The following is a 20,920-nucleotide window of genomic DNA, read 5'->3' as shown; positions in this document are numbered from 1 at the left end:
ACCTTGTGGCTGCCTATAAGTTCATCACGGGGGCACAGAAGGGAATTGGTGAGTATTTATTCACCAAGGCGCCCCCGGGGGTTACAAGAAATAATGGCCACAAGCTAGCAGAGAACAGATTTAGATTGGACATTAGGAAGAACTTCTTCACAGTTCGAGTGGCCAGGGTCTGGAACGGGCTCCCAAGGGAGGTGGTGCTCTCCCCTACCCTGGGTGTCTTCCAGAGGAGGTTAGATGAGTATCTAGCTGGGGTCATCTAGACCCAGCACTCTTTCCTGCTTATGCAGGGGGCCGGACTCGATGATTTATTGAGGTCCCTTCTGACCCTAACATCTATGAATCTATGAAGCTGGAATTATAGCGCAAGCCAGAGTACTTTTGTAATGGTGCAGTTGACATGATGAGGAAAGAAAGCAAAAGCTTAATGAAATAAATAAAATACACCCACCAAATGCAGAGGGCCCCCTGCCCAGAAATCTTCCCTATCCCTACTCCTATTATTTGAAAGTTTTAATAACAGTGGTTTGGATTACAGTACAATTATACGGAAAGAGGGGTCAGGGGACTTGAAAAACTTTTCTGTATATCCAGCTTTTTCAAAATCCTGATAGATGCACTTAGTAAAATTTTCTATCATTTGTTTGCAACAATGATCATAATCAATCAATCAATCATCCGCTCATCACAAATGCTAGGTATTTTTGGCAAAAGCTAATGGAAAAATGAAGTAGACAAATGGGTAGTCAAAGTTCTGAATCTGAAGAAAACTCCACATGAAAGAGATCACATAATATAAACCTTTAATATGAATTTTTACAGAAATGATACAGTGTCCTATAGTTTAAAAAAACCCCAAGCATATAGGATGCTGTACTGTTTTTGTCTGTATATAGCCAGTATTTGAACATGTGTGGATTCTCACATTTATTTTAATTTGACCTAACTCATATAAGTTGCACATCAAATTAAAGTGTACCAAGTAGAGATCCGGTGCAAGGAACATAACTTCTGAAAAGAACATAATTTTTGATAGCAGGAAAACACTACCTAATTCTACCTCTAATACAAGGATGGGTTTCTGATGGTAGGTGTTGAGATTTATTTTGTTTTTAGTGATTTCCCCCAGTCATTCAGTGATTTAAGGGGAAGATTCTGGTTTCCCCACAAAAAGCCAGAGTAAATAAACTTTGTGCGCAGGACTAAGGCAAGGATTATAAATATCTTTCTCTCAGTCTAAATGCAGGACCAGAGCAGCCACACAGGGCAAGGATGTTTTGCCCAATGGGTCAGTGTTATCTGCAGACTCAAGAGTTACTTCCTGGCTTATCCCTGTACACTTCCAATGACTGCAGCAGAGAGAACCTGTATACAGCATTATTCTACAGCACTAAGTGCAGAAGGCAGCATCTTTTTGATATAACAGAGACAGAGCACTAGGAAGTGGGGGTGGACTGGAACTTACTCCTAAATGATAACTAATTGTAATACTGTTGTATAAATAAGTGTTATTTATGGGAGTGATTATCAATCCTGGAAGAATGGGGGGGGAGTTATTTGAAAATTCAATGAGTCTTCATTTTGCGTCAAGTGGAAAACTTTGTTTTGAAACCAAACCTAAGTTGATCTATAGGAATCTACTGAGTCTTTTAACATAAAATTCAAAGCTGCCTGAGACAATATATGCCGTATGTACTGGAATGTCTGGAGGGATATTTACACTTGAAAAATAAGAGCGAGTAAACAGATCTTGACAGATCTTTTTGTTATTTTAGGGATATAATAAGAACAATAAAGATGAGAATGAACACTAAAACTGAATGTCTTGTCAATTAACTGTTCTGTGTATATTTTAATTCTTTAAATATTTAAAATAATTCATATTCCATATATCATATGTTTAGTCATGAGTGCAAGGAGAAACTATAGATTCCACTATCAGAATCTGGAGTGATGCATTGTATGAAAAAGGGATGTTAAGGGGTGACCATGAAAGTGTTGACAGCAGGAGAAGAAAAACTATTAAGAAGCATATCTTTATTGGTTAACTTTTAGTTTAATCAGAAATAAGTTTAATAATAGGCATTTGTATAGTATTTGTGCTTCCCACTGTATTTGCACTATTGAATTATTATTCTTTTTGTTTCCTTTTTTGATAGGAAGCAAGCAACCTATTTTGTACAGACCTGGGTGTAAGGAGCAACCTGACTGTCTAATTCAAGAAGCATCCCTTTTCAGGTTGTGCTTAAGCACAAAGTTAATCATGTGTGTAAGTGATTTCTGACCTTAGACCAGAGAGATGGACCTAATGAAGCCCAGATCTGCAAACACTTGTGATTTCACAAAGTTACTCGCATGCCAAAAATTAAACGTGTACAATTGTTGGACCAAAGAAGGCACAAAAAGATGCTTGTTAAAAGAAACTGGTATATCATTCTTTGATCAAGTTTATATTCTGTAAAAAGAAAGGATTACAAAACTTAAAATTAATAGGAATACTTACATGGATAAACAAACTTTCCTATGCAGTATTTGTGGGATCCTTCAACATTTGGCTATTAACTCTGAGTTACCAACTCTTACAATTTTATAGCAAATATTTTAGCAAATTGAAATTTTGAAATAAATTCCAAAGTTTGTTTTTTCTTTTAAAAAAACAACCCTCACATTTTCAGAGGGTCTCACGAATTTGCACCCTGGATGTTGGCAAGGAGGAGAACCTGAGAAAAAGGACAGTTGACAGGAGGTGGGTTAGAAAAAGTGAAAAAGACTAGGATTATATTGTAAAGCACCAGGACAAAAATGGGAGACTGACTAATAGCTGTGCCAAAAGAAATACAAAAAGTAAGCAAATAATGTAAGATACAAAGGAGATAGTTTGTCCTGAAAACTATTTCTCTATTGGTATAATACCTAAGCTTCATATAACTAAAATATACTAAAATAAAGGGTTTTTTTACTTTGTGTATAGTCAGTTTTAATATTTCTTTCACAGTTAGGCCCTGGTTCAGTCTAGAGCTATTCTTGCACACACAATGCTCTGTGATTATTGGCTTCTATGAAACTCTGCATCAGTCTATCATCTAACCCAGAAAGAGGACTGCTGCTGTTATTAGATACTTTCTTCTGTTTGCATTCACACAGCACATTCACAGAACATTCACACAGCAACAGAAAAACTTTAAAAGCATGAAAATACCATTGTAAAGTAAAAAATCAGGGAGTTGTATAATACACAAAACAGCTTTGAACTAACTTTAAAAAAAATGCAGTACATTTCAAGTTGACCTGTCCCCTTTCCTTTTACAAAGCTAAGCTATGTCTAGAAGTGCCAGCTATTTAAGAACTATATGTCTGACTTTATACAGCTCAGTTTGTCCTGGCTGCTATATTGATAACTGTATTGACTGACTGCATTGATGAGTTGGTAACCTTTTCTATCTGAAAGCTACTGAGATCTTTGGTAGGTTCATTACACATTACACATGTAGAGGTAATGAAGGTTAGTAGAGAGACCAGTGCTGATTGCTTAAGTAGTGAAGACTTAATTTTGAGGTCTCAGCAGTGTTGGGTTGGACATAGTATGACTGGATGGTATGTGAATGCCTAAGTAGCTACTGCAAAGAAAATTAGAGAGTGACAAGAGGAACAATGATTGGCCCAGGAACAGTTTCATGAATGCTCTGAAGTGGTACCTGGTCCAATGCAATCTGTACCAGTTTACCTCTGGGAATCTCTGATTGCTGACGGTCATCAGTGGTGCATGTCAAACTGACAGCAAAGGGAGTGGAGTATGTTGAACTGACACCATGTCAAGGAGATAAAAATCTATAAGACAAAAGCAAGCACAGCAGCAGCAGAGCACACAGAAATGGGAGATTTGTGGAAAAGGCTTCTTGGCCGATGCTGGTTTCCTCAGTCACCTGTGCACCTATCACACCTGACTTACACTCCTGAGGTCCTTACAGTCAGAGTCATAGAATCATAGAAAATTAGAGTTGAAAGGGACCTCAGGAGGTCATCTAGTCCAACCCATGCTCAAAGCAGGAGCTTCTCCAACCAGATCACTCCAGCCAGGGCTTTGTCAAGCTGGACCTTAAAAACCTCCAAGGATGGACATTCCACCACCCTCTAGGTACCTGTTTCAGTGCTTTACTACCCTCCTAGTGAAAGAGTTTTTCCTAATATCTAACCTAAACTTCCCTTGCTGCAACTTGAGACTATTGCTCCTTGTTCTGTCATCTGTAATCACTGTGAATAGTCTAACTTCATACTTTTTGGAAACCCCCTTCAGGTAGTTGAAGGCTGCTATTAAATCTCCTCTCAGTCTTTTCTTCTCCAAACTAAATAAGCTCAGTTCCCTCAGTCTTTCCTTAGCAGTCATGTCTCCCAGCCCCCTAAACATTTTTGTTGCTCTCTGCTGGACTATCTCCAGTTTGTTAACAAACTGTTGTCCTTTCTATAGCGTGGGGCCAAAAACTGGGCACAGTACTCCAGATGTGGCCTCATCAGTGCAGAATAGAGGGGAATAATCATTTCCCTTGATCTGCTGGCAACACTCCTAATAATGCAGCCCCGTATGCTGTTAGCCTTCTTGGCAACAAGGGCACACTGCTGACTCATATCCATCTTATTGTAACCCCCAGGTCCTTTTCTGCAGAGCTGCTGTTTAGCGAGTCAGTCCCCAGGTGGTAGCGGTGCTTGGGATTCTTCTGTCCTAAGTGCATGACTTTATACTGGTCCTTGAGTCATAGAGAAGTAGGGCCAGAGGTCATCTAGTCCAAGGCCCTGCCTGAGGCAGGATCATCCCCATCCAAACTATCCCATACAACCATAATCTAAACTGTATGTAAGACTACCCCCAACCCTGGCACAACACAAGACATAAAAGCCTAACTTGCCCTAAGTAAAGCAAGTGAAACCACAGCAGTCACTGTCCTGCTTATATAAAATGTTATCAATATATGCAGCTCAAGAGGTCCCAGCTAGAGGGTGCTATTACAGGGGAAGAAAACCCTCAGTCTATACCAGTCTGACCCCAGATGAGGTAACATTCCTTCCTGACCCCAAATATGGTGATCAGTCTGACCCTGAGCAGAGGGGCAAGACCCTCTAGCCAGGAACCCCCTTGACTAAGAAAAAAAGATGCTCTAACTGCAGCATTGGAAAAGAAGGGATTTAAAAGGGCAGGTTGATCACTCTGTGCCATTAGGAAGCAATGGATAAGCCGGCTGGATCTTCTGTGCCAGACCCAGAAGCTGTTTCTCTGACAATTGGAATCAAAACTCCTGGAAGAGGTGATCTCTTCTATTAGACCAACTAGATATTTGCAAACAAATTATTGTATGTATTTGCAAGCTTTCAGGCACACACGCCCTTCATCAGGCATAGGAGAAAGCAGAGGTTGCAAAAGTCCTCCTAGGTAGAAATGAAAACTCATATTTCACAGGAGAGCTGAAGGTGTGGTTAATTCTCTTGTTTGGAATAACCAAACTCTACAACTCTTGGTTTAGAGATGATACCTTTCATTAGACCAACTAAGAAATTGCAACCCCCTCAAAAACCTTTTCTGCAAGCTTTTGGGCATACACACCGAAAGCTTGCCAAAAAAAATGTTTGCTGAAAAAGACAGGCATGAAAAAGATTTTTATTTTATTTATTTATTTATTTATTTTGCGATTTCTCAGTTGATCTAATAAAAGCTATCACCTCTGAACCAAGAGTTGTAGGGTTCTGCATTTCTTTTTGTCTCAGACCAACCCGGTTACTGACTGCATCCCTGTTTGTAATAGCTCATTTTGCCCAGGTTAGGTGCAGAGATTTTTTTTTTTTAATTTAATTTGTATCCAAGGCCAAATTGGCCAAAACTAATTCCAAATCCAGCAGTCCAGAACCGTATGTGGCCCTACTACTGTCAAACATCCTCCACCTGCACTGGGGCTTCAGATGTTTCCAAAACCTTTGGCGGGCATCCTACTTGGAGGCATCCTACTTTGGCAGGCATCCTACATGGCTTGGGGTTCGGATGCCCCCTGAGTTTTGCTTGCCCTCAGCCATAAGGCCCTCAGAGCCAGCTAGGGAGGAGCCTCCCATTTCCCTAAAGTGGGCTTTAAGCCCCAACACCTTGGCAGGTACTAAATCACCCCAGAAGAACAGTTATCCCCAGGAACGCTTAAGGAAAACTGCCCTCATGGACCCAGATACCTGGCAGGGGAAACACCACGTAAATGGCCGAGAAGCAAGAAAATTGCAGTTGAGATCCTAGGTGACACGTTTGAGAGGCAGCAGCTCCTTTTTGGGCTAAGGCTGGGGTCCGCGGGGAGCGAAGAGAAGAAGGCAAAGGCGAGGCAGCCAGGGTTTCTAGGCTAGCAAGGAAGCCCCCAGACAGTGGAGGGCTTGCCGGGTGTGTGAAACCAGTAGCTGCCTCTCTAGCACACACCCCCTCGCCCTTCGCCGGGGGCTGTAATTTGACTGCTCTCTTTGGCTGGGCTCCAGAGCCAAGCCCGAGTGGTTAATCTGTCTCTCCCCCTTTCCCACCCCAGGGGGAGACCAGGAGGAGGAGGGACGTCAGCTGCAGCCTGAGGCCAAGCCGGGCCTCCCAGGGGAGCTGCTGAGGAGCAGCGGCGGAGCCCGGTAAGAGCGCGCTTGCACCGCTGCCGCCCTCTCTCCCCGGGGCAGCCTGCAGGGATCAGGCTGCATCCCCTGCAGCCGGGGGGCCCCCATCCTGCAGCCCCGGGGCGGGGGACAGGGACCTTCATTGCCCCTTCCCCTTCCCGGGAGGTCCCCCTTGCAAGGGGCACCCGGGAGAAGCGGCTCCCGCTCCTCCTCCTCCTCCTGGCCCGGGCTCCTGCAGCGCGTCCTCCCCTCCCACCAGCCCCCAGCCCGCACGTCGGGGGGAAACCCGTGTCCCCGGGGCACCTGCCCTCTGTGGCTCCGCTGCTCCCCAGGGTCCCCCGCCTGCACCACTGTCTTCAGTCCTACCAAGTGCTTGGTTACTCCAGTTTAAGACCCGTCCTGTAATGTTTCTGCCTCAGGCGGTTGGAGCTGCCCCCTGGGATTTGGAGAGCTGTTTCAAGCCTCCTGCCCCCCGTTACATGCATCCCGCCGTTCCCGGTGAACGGCGCTGGCACTGTACCTAGACTTCTGGCAGCCCCGGGTGAACTTTTGGTATTGGGCCCCACTTGGCCAGAGATAATGTTGAGAATCAAAAAATGACCGTTTTGGGTCCCTGCCCCGACCCTGGGCAGCCTCCCAGTTTGCCCGTGCCTAGTCCTGAATGGTGCCATAAATGGAGACCGGGCAAAGTAACGGGGATGCAGGTCACTGGTGAATGGCGTGATCGGCCGCACGTGCGGAGCAGCGATTTATGGTGCCATCCACTTGCGAACTGCACAAAGTGAGACCAGTCACATGTGCAAAGCAACTTCCGCCATAAAAAGGACGGGCCAGCTAGAAAAAGAGCCAGTTGGCTGCCAAGTTAGTGCTCGGAAGTGTGTAATGGAGGTATAGCTGGTTTCTGTCCAGCCTTCATTTGAATTTCTGGCAGGGCTCGTGTATCAAACTTAAGGCTCCTGCTATACATGAATGTGTGTTGCGTCCTTCACTGGTGAATTGCATGATAAATTTAGACCAGCCACAGATGCAAAGTAACTATCATGTCATTATAAAGAGTGATCCAGCTAGAAAAAGAGCCAACCAGCTGCAAAGTTAGCGCTTGGAAAAGTGCAGCAACCCTACAGCTGGTTTCTATCTAGATTTAATTTAACCATGTGGCAGGGCTTGTGTATGAAATTTAAGGCCCCTGCTACAGGTTACCTACATTATGCAGTTAACTGGTTAATAGTGCAATAAATTTAGACCAGCCACCCGTGCAAAGAAAGACTGGCCACAAGTGCAAAGTAATTATCTTACAATGAACTCGTCAATCATAGAATAAATTTAGGCCAGCCACACCTGCACAGTAATTATTTCATGATAAAAATGACTCTGTGTGTGTGTGTGTGTGTGTGTGTGTGTGTGTATGTATGTATATATATATATAAAGGGCTTGGTCCATCTGTCTGTCTGTCCGTAACTCTCGGGGTTGTGGCGCCCGGTGGGGTGTGGCTCCAGCCAGTGCTGCACGTGGGGTGAATGCCTGTCAAGAATGATGGTGGGGATGGAGCGCCTCCATGACGGTGGGGACTTAGCACGGGGAGGGATGGAGTGGGGCTGGACATAGAGCAGGACAGGATGGTGGGGATGGAGTGGGGGGGGGCAAGGCCAGCAGTGCTGGCCTGACCCTCCCCCCCCTCCCCCCCAGCCCTTCTCCTTGGAAGCGGTGGTAGCGCGGGGCGGTGGCGGAGCAACACTGGCCTCGCCCCCGCCCCCCCCTCCATCCCCGCTGTCATGGCGGCGCTCCATCCCTGCCATCCTTCTTGACAGGCAATTTGCTAGTCCAGCTATAAAGTTAGTGCTTGAAAAGGTGTAACAGCTCTATAGTTGGTTTCTATCCACCTTTAACTTGAATGTGTAGCAGGGCCCTTAGCAGTGGTCCATATGTTAAAATACAGATTGTTAGTGTTCTGCTGATTGTGACATAAGGGGTTTTAAAACTGTTACCCAATATCATTGATCAGTGGGGGATACAGAAGTTCTGGAGGGAGGGATCCTGTCTTCCTTCTGGAGATCTTGAAGACCTCCCTCCTTCTTTTTCTTGCTTTCTGTCCCTGACCCTGTAAGTCTTTTGTCACAGCCATTGTCCTTCCAGCTGAGTCAAGCTGAATGGGATGCCCTTCAGAACTCAGACTTGAGTCAGTCACAGGGTCATTGCTGAATAACATGAGGCACTTCATTTCCCCTTTTTCTCAGAAGGCCACATGGAAAACAAGGGACCTAGAACAAAACTTAGTTTCACCTTGTCCCAGCTACTGGAATTTTTTTTCCTAACTGTTAAATGGGAGACAGATACACTTATGATTTCATTTATTTTTGCTCCTCTAGCTTTCATGTGATTTGCTCATCCTTTTGCTATCAATAATATCATAAAGAGAATCTGATGACTTCTCTCAATGATTAGGTGTTTGTAATAAAAGCACATGAGTAGTAGTTCGTTTTGGCTTCTTTCCCTTGTTCTTGGAGGGAACTGTCTTTACTGCCTGGGACTTGTGGGTCGAATTTCCACAAGTGCTTCTTGCCCAAGCCCCTAGCTAAATTTATAAAGGAATCCTGTTAGCTTGTACAAGGCTAAATCTGGCAGTAGTGACTTCTGGAGGTATAATTCATCGTGGTTAGAAAGGCACAGTGTAGGATGGCTTTATACTTTATTTTTATAACTTCTGATTTTTTTTATTCGTTTTTTGTAGAACAGTTACCTTAATTCCGAGAATTTTTTTGCCAATACATGTGGATGCTTTGGCTGACCATAAGACCTGCAATATTTATTAATATAGTTGTATATTTGGAGTTAAGGATGTTTTTCTTTTAGAAGATTAGGGGAATATGAAAATCTGCCTCTAAAGGAAACAAGTATTAAGTGACTCTCTAGTACATCCACATTTTCACTTTATTTTTTGATACTACCCCTGTATTCCCCGCTTCCCAAATTGGCAAGCTTGAAACTAGAAAAAGTTCAGAGAAATATATCAATAACTTCAGTCTTGAATGATTATATCACAGTGGCATACTATTAGATACTTCTGAAGATCTTGGTAGCCAATGTTGACTGGGGTGTGGAGGGTGTCTGCGTGTGTCTGTATCTCATGATACTTGTATAACTGGTGTCACTAACACAATGATGTTCTTACTTATAATTCATCATTGTCCCTTTGTCTTCTAATTCTACCACAATTTTCCTTTTTAAAGCATAGTGTACACTTTTAAAATCTGAGTTTTATGTCATGAGTTTCCCACTGCCTTTGAAAGGTTTCTCAGAATTGTTCTTATGTTAATAGATGATACATCCTAGTGTCTTTTTACAAGGAGGCCTTTGAGTAGTAAGAAAAGTTAGAAATGTAGTTTCTAAATGGTTTATTTAGAATGCTTTGATTTATAATGTTAGCCTTTGTGAAAGAGAGAATATTTGATTTGTTTTATTACATTCACCTTTGAAGTGAAGCCTAGGTTTAAGGTGATTCAGTGTCTGGTTTCTGAGTGATTTTTTCAGTAGGGGACTTCTGCTTCCATTAGAGCTTTTTGCTACAACTCTTTTACTATTTGTTGTTTTCCTTTGCATAGGATGCAAGAATTTGGAATTAACTGCTCAAATATCTGCTTTAGGGCTATGTACTGATGGCTGGAAAGTCCTGATTACAACTGTATTGACTGAAGAAAATATGGGAAGAAACAAGTTGAACTTTTGGCTGCTAAAACTTTATCAAGGTTGGACTTTTGGGAAATCTACAGACTTCTCAACTCTTGAGGCTCTTTCATGTGCTTCTGCCCAGAGCAGGGGGGCTGGACCCAATATTCTCATGAGTTCTCTTCCAGCCCTAAACTTCTGTGAATCTCCTGATATCTCTTGCTTTAAAGCTCAGTTGCTCTTGTCCTGTAGCTATGTGAAAGTGTCATATTTTCACCTTTAAAATTGAGTTTCTAACCATTATGGTTGTGGAGAAAATCTTGAAAATGTGACCTTGCAACCTAAAGGCTAAGAACAGGAGGCAAGTATTGGGGGCAATGTGGGGGCAATTCCCCCACATTTATTTTTCTTAAAATTGTATATTTAACCCAATCATGATTGCGGGAGTATGACTTTTGACTTCTAAGCCCTTGGGATTGGTAGTGCTAGATCGTCCTAGAGTTTGTAATTTCTTAATTGCCACATTCCCACTTTGGAGTTCGTGATCCATCTTCTGGTCATGTGATCCTGTCTCCCATCTGATGCCTTCTGGGGCAATTGAATGTTTGTGAAACCTGCTCGCCCATGTACAGTCACAATTCCTAGTCTAGGAATTAATTGTTGTAAACCCACCAATTCTAGCAGTGTTTCTTTTGTATAGTTGTATAGTTGTATAGCACTCAGCCCACTGGGGCCCTGATTCTGATTGTGTTAAAAATTTGGTACCCTATCCGTAGTAGCACAGCCACTGTTAATATCTCAGTCAAGTCTGTGCCAATAGTATTAACACATCCTCTGTCTACATTTCAGAAGTGTACCCTGTATACTTTTGATGTTTAGCCAAACAAATCCTACCTTAAAAAATACAATTCAGTTGGAAAGGATGTGGTTGTGAATTAGTCCTAGCACTCCAAAGTTAAAAGTGAAATAATGTTAAACAATATTTTCGCAGATACAGTGGGCCCTGGTATAAAATATGCACCTTGTCTTTTTTCCCAGAAGTTGTTTTGCTTTTTTGGGTAAAAAGGTGGGTTGTATGTGAGAGAATACAGTCAATTTCTCTTCATTTCTGCTGTTTATAGCTATTCCTGAAGACCTAAGAGTGCAGCACTGTATCTTGGGTCTTTGAAAAAAAATCCAAACCTCAGAATTAGTATTATAAAATGTATACTATACTCAAGTTGAGCACAGTTGAAGAAAGCAGAGGTAGGAATGTGGATTTCATTTAGAAATAAAGGTATTTTGTATCAAGAAAACATTTGCAGGGCTTCCATTAGGAGAAGAATACAAGAACCAATCTTTAGATCCATGTTTACATGGATTTCATTTTCTGCACAGAAAGCACAATACTATATACAAGGAAATCTACATAAGAACAATTACTGCCACCTACTGTATAGTACTAATAGTACTGTACTAATGTATAGTACATGAATACATTTCATCCGCACATAGTTAAAACAATGAATCTATTGCTGTCATAGAAATGACATTGCCTTCGGGTTCCTGAAAACAAATGTATGACATAAATGCCTTAATAAAAGAAATACATTAAAAGCATATAAAGTAGCAGCAATCACTAATGTATGATACACATAGGATATGCTTAAAATATTAAAAGTAGTAATAAAGTATGGCAGTTTTCTTTTTCAATAGATTTGCTTTGTGTGATTCCAGAGTTGTCAGACTTGCTGATTAGTAATTAAGGGCTGCCAATACATGTACTTGGGGGGAGGAGGGGCATTTTAATTAGAGTGGTTTCTGGAGAGCTGCTGTAATTAAAACACCACAGCGTCACATGTATTAAGCCCCCGCACATTTAAAAATGACCATGGGACACTTCAACAAGCTTTAAAGTGCCTCAGTGGCCATTTTTAAACCTGAGAGGACTTATACATGTGATGCTAAAGCATTCTGATTAGAACACACAGCAGCCTCGATTTACCGAGTTCTGATTCGAACATGTCGGAGCATGTGTATAGGCATCCATGATGTCTGACTGCACTTTTAGTCCCAGTTTTGTAATGTTAAGCTCAGATGAATTCCCCCCCTCCACTAAAAAAAAGAAAGGGATTGTTTAGTTTTTCCTGGAGAACCTCTTGCTACTGGTGGTGATATACAAAAAACCCAGGGATACTAGGTTGAGTTTTGCAGGGCTGGGAATCAGAAAATCTTTATTTGAAAATGGATAATACACAGAAGGCAAACATGGAAACTAATAATATTATTTATATGGTTTTAATTTTTAAAATGGCTTTCAGAGTACAACACACTCCTGTGGATCCACTCCACAGTCTAACTCTTTTGAGAAATCGCAATAGTTTTACTATCTACATTCAAATAATGCAACTCAGAGTCCTAAAACTTTGATTGGTCTAAGGAATTTTAATCTTGTGAGATTTTATTTTTAATTTCCTTTTGGTTTTCAACCCTTTGGGGATCAATTCTTCTCATTTTTTCCAGCCTCCGTGGTTACTTTTCTCAGAAACCACAGTGACTAGAAACTAAGATTCTCATGTGATACCATGACTCCAGGAGTTTGGCTGTCAAGAAGAGCATCAAATATCATGAGAACTGGCAGAGACGCAAAACTGTTGGGAATAAGGGAAGTGCAAGGCAATAAAATAACTAGTTTGAAAGGGTAGCTTTAGTAGTAGTTAGAATGAAATACTGGTAATTTGAGCTTAAAAGTGCATTTGAACCTTGGCCATCTGAAGTGTGAAACGTGAAGCTAAATAACTTAAGCCATACCTAAACTGGACTTGTAAATTGTTATTTAAACCATGGTAATTCAACTTCAGCATTTGTCTAAATTTTGTTTTTTCAGAATGTTGAAACCGTATATTTGATAAGGTCCTAGATCCTTTTTCAGATACAATTCTATAAGGATAGACCTTCACAGGTGGGCTTGCCAAGCAAAATTGAGAGCGTTATTCTCAGTTACTTTGAAATCGTAACTTTTACATGAGTTCTCTTAAGCACGGTTAAAAATCTGGAGAGGGCTTGGTGGGGAGGGGAAAGAAACATAGTTTATGGGGCAAAATAATACAACAATAAGGCTAACAGAAAACTCTAATACCAATTTATTTAAAGTCATGACAATTTCAGATATTGGTAACTCAGGCCTGAGTTGCCCACCTACGTGCAATTGTCGTGGCACTTGTTATTTGGGAGAGTGAGAAATAGGAGGTGACAACATGCTTGGATTGGTTTTTAATGATAGTCCAACCTTTAGATGTGTTAGTGTCTCTTTGTGCTGGCAGTGAAGGCCAACCTTTTTGGCTGGTGTACCCTGAAGTAAGTCCTGCCTACTCTGAGTGACCGTCTGAAACCCTTCCTCTGCCTGATCCATTGCTCTGATGTCTCTTTCCTGCCTTATCTGTGCTGTTCTTTCTGGGTCTGCTATGTGCCAAAAGTGGCTGTGCATGCCACTGATTGGCACCCCAGCTGTATTGTTTTGCAGAAGACAATTAATATATGCTAGACTCTAGGTTATATGCTAGGAGCAAATGTTTTCTTGATACAAAATACCTTTATTTCTAAATGAAATCCACGTTCCTAGCTCTGCTTTGTGTGAATTCTGATTTAAGGTTACATTTTTGTTCATTATCTACCTGGCAAATGCTCTTGTTTTCAATACTGGGTTTCTTAAAATATTAATATGTACAACTTGTCTTAGGATGCATATTTGGTATTTTGTTTCATTATTTTCTTTAAAAACATTGTAGTGGAGGTGTGATGTGGTGTGTTAAATATGGCGTTTTCTGGATGTGAGAGAAATATTTGAGGTTAGGGACCAGATGGGAATAACAGTTAATAGGCTGACTTAATGCACTGGTGTCCCAGTTGTAGGAGTGGTTTGGAACCTGATTAAATTGACATACACTTATATTGGACCAAAAGGGAGACAGTTGGGTGGTCTGGGCTTGGTTTCTCTTGTTAACCACAGCAGACATCCTCTAATTTGAAATCTCTGCTTTCTTAAAAGCGTATTTATTGTGTTAGGGTGGCTTTCCCTCAGAGTACATGTCTTCTGAGAACAGCCAGCGTTTTAGTCAGCACTGCATTCCAGCCCAGTAGTGCATGCTACCAATGGGTCAAGTACTACAGCAAAAAGTTGATTTGGCCAAACTTTATAATCACCCTTTCACCATTTCATTGACTTCTGTGAGAATAATTCGCAGCGCTTACCATCTTATTAATAGGAATAATTTTGGCTGCCTCCCATACAGAGTATATTTTGAAAAGAAAGCGTTGGATTGACATATTTTAGAGGCGGAAATTAAAAGCTGAGTTTTGTTTTCTGTTTTATTGCACAGTGATGCCAAATTCTCAGGTGCCAAATGTTTTATATAGATTTTGATGACTGAATACTCTTAAGTTAAACACACCACTCCTCTGCCCACCCCCCTCGCCTGTGTCTTAATTTAGTTTTTTGTAGGGGTTTTGTTTAACTTGGTCCTGTGTAAGGCTGCCTTTAGGTTTTTAATACTATAATTAGAGTTTGGCTCGAAAGAACACTTGCACACATTCTGGAGATATCTGTTGCTAATGTGTTTAATACCTTTTAATCCTATTTATTTTTTAAGAGAGCAAGTTGAGAGTGCAGTCTTTTATTAATCATAGTTATTTTAGAAGTGAACTAACTATTTATAAAAGCACATAACAGTTTCTTTTACTAAAACATAAGTTACAGTACCAAGTTATACTGTGCAATAAATATGCTCCACAATAACGAACACAGGCTTTTATATTAGTGTGTATGAGAACAAAATTTTATATGGGAGCTGGGTGGAAACAGTTTTCCCATTTTGTGAAACTTTCTGAGACTTCAGAAATGTTCCTATTCCTTATCGCAATGAAATTGAGATTGTTGATGCTTTTCTTGGAGGGAGAAAAACAGATCGAGAGAGACCTACTCCAAATAGTCTGCAGCCTAGTGGAGGGTTCACTTGTAATATGGGTAGGGACCTACCAAATTCATGGTGGAAGTAGAGTGCGTGGTGGCTCCTTTAATCTTGTATGTTCCCCCGCACACACCTCGCCCCTTGTACCCCACCCCCACCAATGCTGATTAGCAGAGGGCCCCACCACTCCCTCCTGATTAGCAGGGAAGCTAAAACCACAGTTTTAAACATGGCACTGTTTTTGCCTCCCTGCTGGTCAGCAGAAAACAGCAGGGCTGTTGGGGCCCCTGAGCCAATCAGTGGCGTGAGAGAAAAATTGCACCGTATGTAAAACCACATTTTTCATCTCCCCACTGATCAGGAGCAAGCCACAAGTGGGTCCCCTGCACCAGTCAGCGGGGGGAGGGGGGGGGGGGGGCGGGGGGGGGGGGGGGGGGGGGGGGGGCGTGCGGAGGGCAGCACAGAGGAATCTGCAAGATTAAAGGATCCACAAAGCACCCACTTCTATCATGAATTTGGTAGGTCCCTAGATATGGGAGACCAGTGGTCTGAGCTGGGCAAAGGAAGGACTTGAACCTAGAGCTCCCAGCTCCCAGCTGAGTGCCATGACCAGCAGGTTCTAGGCTCTTCTGGGGAGGCATGTCCCTTGTTTAGCCTGACATCCTCTTCTGAATCTGAGAAAAATGTGTTGATTAAGACTTTCATAGAAAAAGCTAAGGTTCCAACAAATTAACATTTTCTGATGGAAAAAAGAAAATAATAAGAAAGTTATTGAACAGTTCTATTTTATCCCCATTGGCAATCATTTTACTTCTAGGTTTTTTTGGTTGGTTGTTTTTTTAGAAGAAATTGATTCCTTTAACATTTAAATAGAGTCCTTTGCCTTTTGGAAGTCTTGGGAACAAGGAATATGATGGAGTAAATGGCACAATTAAATACAAAGCATACAAAACATTTAATATCATGGTTTGCTTTCATCACAGCCTAAAATATGTTATATACTTGAGGGACTGCACTGTTAGACTATAATCAAAGAAAACCTGCTAAAGTAGCTTGTAGATTTTTGCTTTCAAATTTAAAGAGAGGAACTTTACTGGTTAATTATTCATTATAAATATGAAGTTGGAAAATACACAAAGTCCATTTGAAGTCCACTCTTAGTTTCTTTAGGTAATTTTCATTGAGAAAACTATTGGAAGGAATGGTTGCTTCATACAGGGCACATCTACATGAGACAGTTACTGCGCAGTTGACTAATTAACTGCGCAGTAAATGTCTTGGTGTCTACATGTACATCCCTGTTAGGGTACAGAGAACTAATAAACTCCATGTGAAGTTTCTTTGGGTGCAGCAGCACACATGTAGACACTTCCCCGGCTGACTGGGGCACAGGGTTCTTCATTGTGGGGCTAATCAGCAGGCATCCCCCAAGCTAAAGCATCCTTGTGCTTCAGCCAGCCGCTCTGCAGCATGTGGAGCCTGGTTGGAGCAGCCCCCAGGTCCCCAGCCAGCCTGCACTGCTCTGACTGGGCTCCATGTGCTGTGCATGAATAAACTCTGGAGCAATATGCTTTGGAGTTTTCTTGCTCCTGGGTTCATGTTCAAACGGCATGCCCTAGAGCAAGAAACTCCAAAGCAATAAGCCCCGGAATTTATTCATATGCATTAATTGGCCCTGGAAAAGGGCCAATGTGGTTCCCATTTTCAAAAAAAGGGAGGAAGGAGGACCCAGGAAACTTTAGGCCAGGTAGTCTTACCTCGATCCTGGGTAAGCTTTTTGAGAGAATTATCCTGACACATGTCTACGAGGGGCCAGCAGGGGAGGTTATGCTTAGGGGCAACCAACATAGGTTCATTAGAGGCATGTCCTGTCAGACCAACCTGGTGGCCTTCTATGACCAGGTCACAAAATCCTTAGATGCAGGGGTAGCAGTGGACATAGTCTTTCTGGACTTCAGGAAGGCCTTCAACACTGTCTCTCACCCCATTCTCATTTAAAAACTAGGGGACTGTGGTGTCGACACCTACTCAGACAAATGGGTCGCTAACTGGCTGGACGGCCGCACCCAGAAAGTGGTGGCGGATGGGTCATTTTCGACATGGAGGGATGTGGGCAGTGGGGTCCCCCAGGGCTCAGTCCTCGGACCCATGCTGTTCAATATCTTCATCAGTGACTTGGACGAGGGGGTAAAAAGCACCCTGTTCAAATTTGCTGACGACGCTAAGATGTGGGGGGATGTGGGCATGCTAGAAGGGTGGAATAAGCTGCAATTGGACCTAGATAGGTTACAGGGGTGGGCAGATGAGAACAGGATGAGTTTCAACACTGACAGTGCAAGGTACTGCTCCTGGGAAAGAAGAACCAGCAGCATACCTACAGGCTGGGGAACTCCCTTCTCGTCAGTGCAGAGGCAGAAAGGGATCTTGGAGTCATTATTGTCAGCCCATGTTTATTTTGGCATCAATGTGGGGACGCGGTCAGGAAGGCCAACCACACCTTGTCATGCATTCACAGATGCATCTCGAGCAGGTCTAAGGAGGTGATCCTCCCCCTCTATGCGACACTGGTCAGGCCGCATTTGAAATACTGCATCCAGTTCTGGGCACCGCACTTCAGGAGGGATGTGGACAACATGGAGAGGGTCCAGAGGAGGGCCACTCGCATGATCAGGGGGCAGCAGGGCAGGCCCTATGAGGAGAGGCTAAGGCACCTGAACCTGTTCAGCCTTCACAAGAGAAGGCTGAGGGGGGATCTAGTGGCCATTTACAAACTAGTCAGAGGGGACCAGCAGGCACTGGGGGAGTCCCTGTTCCCCTGAGCACTACCAGGAGTGACAAGAAATAACGGTCACAAGCTGGCAGAAGGTACATTCAGACTAGACATCAGGAGGTGCTACTTCACAGTCAGGGCAGCTGGGACCTGGAACCAACTTTCAAGCGAAGTGGTGCTGGCTCCTACCCTAGGAGTCTTTAAGAGGAGGTTAGACGAACACCTCTCTGGGGTCATTTGACCCCAGTGCTTTTTCCTGCCATGGCAGGGGGTTGGACTTGATGATCTGCTCAGGTCCCTTCCGACCCTGCCAACTATGAAACTGAAACTATGAATTGCACATGTAGATGTACCCTGAGTGAGTTTTAAAATATTAAGTTATTTCTGAAAATCCTGTAAAACAATGCTGAAAACTACTCCTTTAAACTTAAGTTGATTGTAGTTATTATATTAGCTCTTCATAACAACAGCTCTTAAAGGCTGATGCATTGTGTTCGTACTTAAATCCACAAATGGACATCAAAATTGCTTGGTAAGTGGGAACAGAAGACAGTACTGTACATTGTTGTTTATGTCAAGAGGAGGGTAATATTTTTTGAAGATATACAACTTTGCCTGTTTATGATTTGGTTTCTCCTAAACCAAGGCAGATTGGAAGCTCAGCAGGGTTTCTATTTGTTCTGGCCTAGGAACAAGCATCAGGCAAAGCTTCCTGGTCTCAAGAACTGGTAATGGCATAAGGCTTCCGTAATGTTCCTAGCCAGCTGAATGCCTGAGGTATTTTGCCGCACAGGAAATCAGTTGCAGCTGAATGTATACAGTTTCCAGTCCAAGTACATAAACATCTCTCTCGCATTTAAATCTCATTTATTCAAACCTTTCTCTCTCCCCTTAATCCAGAATCTTATTTTTAATAATTACTTCAAAGTTCCAAGCCAGACCACTTGATATTTTGTTTCTATGAAGCCTATACTCACAAGAGGATAGATGTTTTCTAGTGCCTTTGAGAGAGATCATCATGGCATAGAAGTAGGAAAGATGAATCCAGAAAGATGCAGACAGTTGTAAAGGAGAAATGATATCTACAGCCCTGAAGTGCTGCAAAGTATGTACATTTAAATCAGCAGTTCACCAAGACGAGGGACAGAAATTAAATGTAAACCTATATAAGGTTCTGAAACTGGTTCAAATCTGTAACACAACAGAAGTTCGATGAACATAAACCACTTTCAAAATAACCAAAACCCGTTAAGATAAACCTGGATAGATGTAGTATCAGATTTAGCTGATTTAGGTTAAATAGGTTTAATGAACTTCTGTCCCAGATCCCCTCCAGATTCAAATTAACTGATGGTCCCCCAGCATCTCATGATGCTTTGCACCTCCCCCAACTGCCACCACTCCCGAACTTGCAGGGTGGGCAGGCTAGCCTTGGTCTAAGCTGTCTGCCCTAGCTGAGCAGGGAAGTGTGCTCTAGCACCCCCCAACTTCTGGCCTGACCTACTGCAGGCCTATGCCTGCATTTCAGGACTTGAAAGTGAATGTCTGTTCACTTGCTTATTGGTTCAGTCTACACATTTTAGACTAATTTGTGAAGATTAAATTCATTCAGCCTTGGGCTTATTGACTGTCTGTACTTAACCCAAAATTGCATTAATAAAACCTATTCTGTTCAGTCCCTGATTGTATGACTGTCTAGAATGTCATGCTCTAAAGATGAGCAAAGATCAAATGACTGGTGAATATGGATATACTTGGAGAACTGCTATTACTAGAAAATATATCTTCTTCTTAGGGATGTCAGCAAATCCATGATTTTTGGACTGCAGGGGGACATTAAGCAAAATTTGTTAGAATAAGTAGAAGCATCTCTCAATCCAAATAAACATCATACCTAGCTTCTTTACAGAAAGCAGCGGTGTTCTTGCTGTCCATATGTACTGAATGCTATCGGCAGTCTTAAACATAAAATATGGATAACCACTTGGAGCTGGTGTTGCCTTAGCAGGTTTGGGGCCCTGAACAAGTGTATTTCTATTTTATGCGGAATGCTTTCGATAGACTTTGTTCTGTACGTAATGGAAATGTCTAGCAGAAGAATGGTCCAGCGATTAAAATGATACTTTGGAGCTTGGGAAACCTGACTTGGTTTTCTGCCTCATCACTGACATTCTGTGGTAGGTTGTCATTATTGCCAAGACCTCTCAGTTGAGGATGATCGTCTTCCATGATTGCCTATCTGTGAGTCTGAAGATGGTTGACAAGGCCAATCCAGGATCAACAGGTTCTCTGCTGGGTAGGGGTGTATTCAAAGATGGTGCCATCTATCACACATTCAGAGCAGCCTGGTGTAAGTATCCATTGCCTGGCATACTCCATTTGTGTTGAGGACATGCCCCGTGTGACCCTTCATAAGTCACTTAGAGACAGATTTTTAAATGCCTATATAGGTGGCTGAATGTTTAGTGAGATTTGTAGATGCATACTGACACTTATTGGAAATCCCTGAAAACCTTGGAATGTTATCATGAGCAATGTCTTCAGAAAATCTTCCATATCAATTGGAAGGACAGAAGAAGTACATGCCAACACTTTGGCTCAAGGAAATACCACCAATATCAAAGAGACATTTATATGGCACCAGCTCCATTGGACAGGACATGTCATAAGGGTGCCTGACAATTAACTCTCAAAACAGGTTCTATACTCATAACGCTAGAGGTGGCAAAAGAAGAAATTCAAGCACACATTGAAGGCCAGCCTGAAGAAATGCCATATTAACATCAAGACGTGGGAGACTCAAGCACTGAATTGTCCCCAATGGTGTTGTGAAGTATGACAAGACATTGAGCATTTTGAGCAAAATTGCCTTATAATGGAGGCAGATAGGTGAGAGAGACAAAGGAAAGACACGTGACCTGACGTCAC

General features: G+C 42.4%; 1 protein-coding gene across 2 annotated transcripts in view; it reads left to right on the top strand.

The window, feature by feature from the left end:
* Positions 1–6,599: 6,599 nt before the first annotated feature.
* PLEKHG1 (pleckstrin homology and RhoGEF domain containing G1) overlaps positions 6,600–20,920 on the top strand; it is a 215,221-nt gene continuing 200,900 nt past the window's right edge. For both annotated transcript variants that reach the window (XM_014523737.2, XM_025213424.1), the window contains exon 1: positions 6,600–6,630. The gene's annotated coding sequence lies outside the window, so the exon portion shown is untranslated. The remainder of the gene's footprint in view (positions 6,631–20,920) is intronic.

This window comes from Alligator sinensis, unplaced genomic scaffold, assembly GCF_000455745.1.
Source record: "Alligator sinensis unplaced genomic scaffold, ASM45574v1 scaffold608_2, whole genome shotgun sequence".
NCBI lineage: Eukaryota > Metazoa > Chordata > Crocodylia > Alligatoridae > Alligator > Alligator sinensis.
Note: the sequence above shows the minus strand (reverse complement) of the source record. Positions and strands in the feature narration are given on the sequence as shown.